We start from the raw sequence: 8,194 nt of genomic DNA, 5'->3' as shown, positions 1-8,194 counted from the left end.
TGCTGTAAAAAATGTATACAATATTTATTAGGTATAATTATTATATACGCTATATAGTGTATATTTATAACATTTAAATATATATATATATTGGGCTTCCCTGGTGGCTCAGTGGTAAAAAATTTGCCTGTCAATGCATGAGACATGGGTTCAATCTCTGGGTTGGGAAGATCCCCTGTAGGAGGAAATGGCAACCCACTCCAGTATTCTTGCCTAGAAAATCCATGGACAGAGGAGCCTGGCAGGCTGTAGTCCATGGGGTTACAAAGAGTTGACATGACTTAGAACAAATAAATAAATATAAGATGTATATTTAAAATATATAATGTATCTGGTGCAAGACTCATGATATCATAACAGCAAATCATCAAATCACCTTTAATTTCATCTTTCCTGCCCCAGGAGGGCTTCCCAGGTGGCTCAGTGATAAAGCATCTGCCTGCCAGTGCAGGAGACGTGGAAGACTTGGGTTTGATCCCTGGATCAGGAACATACCCTGGAGAAGGAAATGTCAACCCACTCCAGTTTTCTTGCCTGGAAAATTCCATGGACAGAGGAGCCTGGTGGGCTACAGCCCATGAAGTCACAGAGTTGGACGTAACTGAGTGAGTGAGCATGCATGCACGCCTGCTCCAGTAATCACTGGGTACTTCTGGATGAAAATTTCTCCAGAAATTTTCTGTTCATGTTTATGAACTCTTCTGTTCATGTTTAAGTAACAGATCACCCTACTGTTAATTAAGATCATGAACACGGCTCAGTTCAGTAATTAAATTTAGGTGGCCCAAGATATTATTAAGCTCTGACCTTGATTTAACAGGCAAACCTCCCTCACCTGCTTCCCCTGTAGGTCTGCCCTGGAAAGAGGCCCTCATTAGCTTTCCTCTGTTTAGTTATCTTGGGCCTTTTGGCTTAAAATCGATTCTTTCTTCCTGGGGCACTTTTGTGGAGTTTTTGTGAGGATATTTGCTGGGGGCCTCCCTCCTTCAGTTCCCTTATTGCTAACTTGCCACTGGATTCCACTTGTTCCTCCTGCTTTGGACCCAAGGAATCTGGCCTCATTTCCAGCCTCTTGCTGGGCCTCTGCTGGGCCAGATTCTCTGTCATCTGGTTCACAGGAAACACTCTCATGTCCTATGCCCTCAAAAACTCTGGCAATGCAGATGGACCGGCCTTCAGAGCAGTTACTCAACCATCCATGGTCCTCTAGAGTTCCTGGACAGAAGGCAGATGGCAGACATGGGGCCCCCAGAATGCATGCTTGTACCATTCAGGGTCACCAAGAGGACCCCTCCGAGTTCTTCTCAACAGAGACAGATGGTGGAGCCTACTCATCAGGCAACAGTTATTTCCACAGTGCTCTCTCTTTGCAGGTATTTATTCTCCTTCCCTTTCTCAGTCCACTTATATTCTCAAAGTGGGTCACAGGGTTCAGAGGTTATAGCATGGTTTCTCAGAAATTTCCTTGGAAATTCTTTATATGGCAGTTTGGTGCCTCACTTTTAAGGCACTCTTGTAATTGCTGTTGTAATGGAATGTCAACAACCTAAGTTTACCAAACCCAACATACCATGAGGGGGGGTGTGATACATTTCCCCCTTCGACAGGTGAAGAAACTGAAGCACAGAGAGATTAAGTAAAAAATGTTCTATGGGAACCTAAAAACTTTTGCTCCTGAGTTTGTAATCTTAACTACTAGGCTGGGCCTGTTGTAGAAAATTTCCAGATATTTGAAGGTAATACAAAGATTTTCCCTGGTGGTTCAGACTGTAAAGAACCCACCTGCACTGTGTAAGAGACCCAGGTTCCATTCCTGGGTCGGGAAGATCCCCTGGAGAAGGAAATGGCAACCCACTCCAGTTTTCTTGCCTGGAGAATCCCCATGGACAGAGGAGCCTGGTAGGCTGCAGTTCATGGGGTCACAAATAATTGGACACGACTGAGTGACTAACACACTCCTGATACAATGATATATTCAAAACAGAATATTAAAAAGCAAGTGGTATGTCAGACTTGCAGAGTGAAACCTTTGGACAACATTTTTGGTTTTACTGCCTTAAAAGATACATCCTTGAGTTTTATTTATGTAAGTGTGCTCCATAAAACGTTAGGCTCATGGTTCCTTGAACCATTCAACACATTTATGGCATGCTACACAGGGAATTCTGTTCCTCTTGCAGATTTACAACCTATTACAGTGTTTCTAAGAAATCTTGTAGAAAAGAAAAGTATGTTTTAACCCCAAATTACTTGACATTGGATTTTTTTGTTTGACTGTTTTTTGGTAATACCAGTAATGTTCTTTGGAAGTTCCAAAGAATTTCCTTTTGGGAATTTTGTAAAAGATCTATTGATTACCTCAGAGATGAGTGAAGGTGCATCTGCTAATTATATTTTCCTCTTTCCTTGGCTGTAAAGAATGTTTAGTTTGCAATCACCTTTTGCAGTAACTTGACAGGTTTCCAAAAGTGTACTTTAAAACCAACCTGGAACTAACTCCCCTTATAATTAACTTTGAAAAAAACAAAGCAGGAATGTGTTAACATCAGTTTACCTAAGATGTAAGGTTTGGTATAGTGATTCTCAACATTGTTTGCACGTTAGAGTCACCTAGAAAGCTTTTAAATCTCCTATGCTCAGGCCACTCCTGAGCATTAAAGCAGAATTAAATTAAAGCAGAATCTCTGGGAATACAATCCAAGATTTGACCTTCGCACAGTCCATGTGGAAGGAAAGTAACCTCGATACTTCTTATTTAGTCATTACGTTGTATCCAACTCTTCTGTGACCCCATGGACTGCAGCCCATCAGGCTCCTCTGTCCATGGGATTTCCAGGCAAGAATTCTGGACTGGGTTGCCATTTCCTCCTCCAGGGGACCTTCCTGACTCAGGGATCAAACCTGTGTCTCTTGCATTGGCAGGTGGATTCTTTGCCACTCACTCACTCACCTGGGAAGCCCAACCTAGACACTTAGGTGAATCAAACTACCTCTTTAAAAAGAAGGTCAAATTATCTACCACCAACAGATTTGCTGAAATAAAATGGTTAAAACAAAGTAAGATTTTCTTTAGAAAAAGAAAAACCTAAATGCATACTATTTAACACTTTTGCATCACAGCAATTATCTAGGATATTTCTTGCTGAGGCTTTATAATTTACGACCTTTTGTGTAAGACCCCTTTCCTCATTTGGCGCTCATTTGTCAATTTGTATTTCCAAACTGTACGCTACTGAAAATAAGGAAATTAGACCACTATAGTTATGTTAATAGATGTAATATGCAGCTCATTTGAAAGAGAATGGCAATATATATTTTCATAAGTTCTACATTACCCAACTAATTGACCAGCAATGTGTTAATGACGTAAAGCTGGTATTTTGAATGTCTGAGAGGTCCGTTGACGGCACCTTAGAGATAAAAACCTACTTAACGTGTATGAAACTGGAATAAATGACTGCACTGAATATATTTAAATTACCTTTAATGTCCTGTTTTTAGCAGCAAGTTTTACTCAAACTCATTGAATATTACTTCTAGGATTTAAATAAATCAACTATGCATTTCTGTTCATTGCAGCTCACGCAATTCCTTATTATTTTGTTTGAATGGTGAGTGTAGTTGTCTGCCAATTAAAAGAAAAACAATCATGGGACTATATATCATCAAAGAATCTATAAATAATAAATGCTGGAGAAGGTATAGAGAAAAGGGAACTCTCCTACACGGTTGGTGGGGATGTAAACTGGTGCACCCACTATGGAAAACAGTATGGAATTATCTTAAAAAACTAAAACTACAGCTACCACATGATCCAGTAATCCCACTCCTGTGTATATACCCCCAAAAGATACCCTCTAATTTGAAAAGACACATGTATCCTAATGTTCACAGCAGCACCATTTACAATAGTCAAGACATGGAAACACTCCAAGTACCCATCAACAGACTGATTTATGAAGATGAAGATACATATCTTAATGGAACATTAATTATAAAATTAATGTTATAATGCCCTCCTCCAGACGATCTTCCCAACCCAGGGACTGAACCCAGGTCTCCCGTATTGCTGGCGGACTCTTTACTGTCTGAGCCACCAGGAAAACCCAATTATAAAAAAGAATATAATAATGCCATTTGCAACAACATGGGTGGGCCTAGATAATATACCAAGTGAAGTAACTCAGACATAGAAAGACAAATATTATACAGTATCACTTATTTGTGGAATCTAAAAATAATACAAAGGAATGTATATGCAAAACAGAATGTATGTCTGTCCTATTTCACAGACATAGGAAACAAACTTTTGGTTACCAAAAGGGAAAGTGAAGGTGGGGTGGGAGGGATAAATTAAGAGTATGGGATTAACAGATACAAACTGCTATACATAAAATAGATAAGCAACAGGATTTCCTATATAACACAGGGAATTATATTCAATATCTTGTAATAGCCTTAATGTAAAATAATCTGAAAAAATACGTATAACTGAATCACTTTGCTGTATATCTGAATAAACACGATATTATAAATCAACTATATATCAATTAAAAAAATAGAGCTATAAAACCACAATGCCAGAATCACGTGATTTAATAAGAATAAGAGTAAATTCGTGGGATTTTCTTTCATAAAATCTCCGTTGCACACATTCCTTTGCTTTCCCCTTTGGTCCTTGCTCTTGTCATGTATTGTTTCTTGGCTCTATTTTTAGGGGGAAAAGCAATAATGATGGTTTCTAGGTAGCGAGGAACTTCCAGGGTATCTTTGTGGTATCTTTAGGAAATGAAAATCTATTAGATTTCTTCCTTAAGGCAGTATAAGTGGCGAGAATGGGAAGGAGGAGATAGAAATGTAAAAAGTTGCTTGTTTTGGGATATTTGAACAAGGGTGAGGATGCAGGAGTCTTGTTGGAGAGAAAATAGATTTGTGTAAATAGAAGTACTTGCTGTTCCACAGAGAGAAGCTAAAGGATTAGCAACAAGAGATGTTAACGTTTAATCTCCTTTATACTTATCAAAATAGAGAAACTAAGGAACAAAGTAATTTGAGGTTCACATATACAGTGAAAAAGTCATTTGTAAGGTTCATATATATGAACTGTCTTCTATGGAATCCTATTTAAACACCACCTGCCTAAAACAAATACAGTTTAATTGGACTTTGATTGGCAAATTCTTCCTTTTTCTTTTGTGAAGGTGTGTTTCAACTAGCAATACCCAAGAGTGTGGCATTTTAAAAAGGGAACAAGTAAATGAAAACTATTACCTGGATCTGAGTCCCATGACACAGACAACTGTTTTGACTTAATTATTCTTAATTGTAGTTTACTAGCCTAAAGGGCATCAGCACACTGGTTTCAATTTTTAAAAAATAAAAATACATGGAACAGAAAGTACTAGGAGGGGAATTTGAAGGTGCTAGACTGAATCCTAAAAAATAAATAAATACTGTAAATACTAGGAACTAACTGGAGTCTCAGTTTCATCAACTGTCCGGGTTCAGTTCAGTTCAGCTCAGTTGCTCAGTCGTGTCTGACTCTTTGTGACCCCATGAATTGCAGCACGCCAGGCCTCCCTGTCCATTACCAACTCCCGGAGTTCACTCAAACTCATGTCCATCGAGTCGGTGATGCCATCCAGCCCTCTCATCCTCTGTCATCCCCTTCTCCTCCTGCCCCCAATCCCTCCCAGAATCAGAGTCTTTTCCAATGAGTCAACTCTTTGCATGAGGTGGCCAAAGTACTGGAGTTTCAGCTTTAGCATCATTCCTTCCAAAGAACACCCAGGGCTGATCTCCTTTAGAATGGACTGGTTGGATCTCCTTGCAGTCCAAGGGACTCTGAAGAGTCTGGGGGAAATGCCATTTGTCTCTGAGGTCCAAAACGGTAAGCATTTATGAATTAGCCTAGAGCTAGGTAGAGTATATTTGCTAAAACCAATGGTGACATCTTGTGGCTAGATATGCTAATAACGGTTTTGACAGCCTTCCAACTTCCCCGGGGCTTGGGAAAGCTTGTTGTTTAAAATGGCTTCCTTTTCCATTTGATGATGTTTTAAGGGGCAGTTGGAAGTCTTTTTGTTCAGCCTTTGAACAAAAGGCTCTCTGATTTATTGTTGATAGCATGAGTTTAAAAAGTTATAATTAAGCAGATGAATGAACAACTTAAAAAAAATTTTAGTGACAAATTTGATAATTTTTTTTAAAATGCTATTAAAAATGCGCTAACTTCTGCCTCTGAGTCACCTCTCTGACTCTGACTATGTTGCTGCCATGCAATTGCTTGCAGTGCAGGCTGTTAAAAGATAAACTGAGGCACATTAAAAATTTTAAGAGTTTATCTGAGCAAAAATCAGGTTTCCTCAGGGACAAATAGTAACCATTCCTGGCAGTATGGAACCACCTCCTGGATGCAAAAGGCCTTCCAAAGGAAAGGAAGTGTGCTCCATGGTGTCCGACTCTTTCTTTGAGACCCCACTCCAGGTTCCTCTGTCCATTTTCCAGGCAAGAATACTGGAGTAGGTTACCATTCCCTTCTCCAGGGGATCAACCCGATCCAGGGATCGAAACTGAGTCTCTAGCATCTTCTGCTTTGACAGACAGATTCTTTACCACAAAGTTATGTGGGAAGCTCCAAAGAGGATGCAGAAGATACTACCGTCCCAAGATCCAGAGGCAGTCCTGACCAAAGACAATTCCTCTGAGAGCTGGCAACACTCTGCAGGACCCCAGCATTTTGCATTTTTGTCTGCCCATATTTTGGGGCCCCTGCCACCTGACAGTTGCCAAATCTAGTTCTCAGGACACAAAGACAAGGCAAACAAGAAGGCAAAAAGCAATAGTGATTTCCTTGGTGATCCAATGGCTAAGACAGCTTCCACTGTAGGGGGCGGGGTTTCCTCCCTGGTCAGGGAACTAGTGCTCACATGTTGCAATTAAGACCCGAGGCAGCCAACTTTTTAAAAAAAGGAAAGAAAGAATGAAAAGGCAATGATCTCGTCTCTGAGAGAAAAAAGATCAACAACCACCGGATACCCAAAAGCAAGTTCACAATTCCCAATTCGAAATATAATTCTTAACCCCCTACCCGCCGATCTGCATTTGGGAAGGAAGAGATAACGTGAAATTTTACCTTCCTTTCTTAATCTAGCACCACAGATACAGATCTGAAGAGGTGACTTTGGTAAGAATTTTCCCAGGATTCTGAGTGCAGGATCTGCCACGGCCACTAGGGGGTCCCGGAGGCTCTAACCCTGGTCACGAGAAACTCAGGCGGAGGAAAAAGAATTTTCACTCTGCTCATTATGGCGAGTGTTTTGCTGAGACCCTTTTCCTCCAGGGCACCTGGGAAACGCAGAGGTTATCCAGGTGAAAAGTTCTTCGCTGCAGTCACTGTCATTCAAGGTTATTTTCGATAAGGTTAACTTGCTTGCTTGCTCGGCCTTGAAGCAAAATTCAGTTCCCGTGAGGCCTCGAACTGGCTTAAGGTGGACCAGAACCCGGTCTGGTTTCCCAGTCGGACCCAGGCTGACCCCGGACCCAGTCCAGCTTCCAAGTGGGACCCGCTTGGACTCCCGCTGGTTTCCGGGCCCAACGCGAGAAATAGTCCCTCCAGAAAAGTTCGAAAACTCACGACACGCGACACGGAAGCTGCTGAGCTAGGAGGAGGGACTCACTCACCACCTGCAAGAGAGCAGCGAGAACGAGGGGCTCTCAGGTGCAGACACCTGCTCGCCTGTTGCTTCACGGGATTCTCAGGAGTCTCCTCAGGTGCCCTCTGCTGAAGTCAGGGCCATTAAAAGATAAACTGCTGCTGCTGCTAAGTCGCTTCAGTCGTGTCCGATTCTGTGCGACCCTATGGACAGCAGCCCTCCAGGCTCCTCTGTCCAAAGGATTCTCCAGGCAAGAATACTGAGGCATGTTAAAACTTACAAGGGTGGGTTTTTTTGAGGGGGAGGGAGCAAAAATCAACTGGAATCAGGCACTATTCCATCCAGCAGCTAGAAAGGAGCTCTGATAATCCATGGACTTCTCAGGTGGCTCAGTGGTACAGAATGTCTGCAATGTGGGAGACCTGCTTTCGATTCCTGGGTGGAGAAGATCTCCTGAGAAGGGTATGGCAACCCACTCCAGCATTATTGCCTGGAGAATTCCATGGACTGAGGAGCCTGGCAGGCTACAGTCCATGGAG

General features: G+C 41.6%; 1 long non-coding RNA gene across 3 annotated transcripts in view; it reads left to right on the top strand.

Moving 5' to 3' along the window:
* Nucleotides 1–847: 847 nt before the first annotated feature.
* Nucleotides 848–8,194, top strand: part of LOC147374605 (uncharacterized) — a 38,337-nt gene continuing 30,990 nt past the window's right edge. For all 3 annotated transcript variants that reach the window (XR_015162955.1, XR_015162956.1, XR_015162953.1), the window contains exon 1: nucleotides 848–1,373. This is a non-coding gene — a long non-coding RNA (uncharacterized LOC147374605). The remainder of the gene's footprint in view (nucleotides 1,374–8,194) is intronic.

Source organism: Bos grunniens, chromosome 4 (assembly GCF_055505025.1).
Source record: "Bos grunniens cultivar Pamir isolate PY7600 chromosome 4, Bosgru_T2T1.0, whole genome shotgun sequence".
In the NCBI taxonomy this organism is placed as follows: Eukaryota; Metazoa; Chordata; class Mammalia; order Artiodactyla; family Bovidae; genus Bos; species Bos grunniens.
Note: the sequence above shows the minus strand (reverse complement) of the source record. Positions and strands in the feature narration are given on the sequence as shown.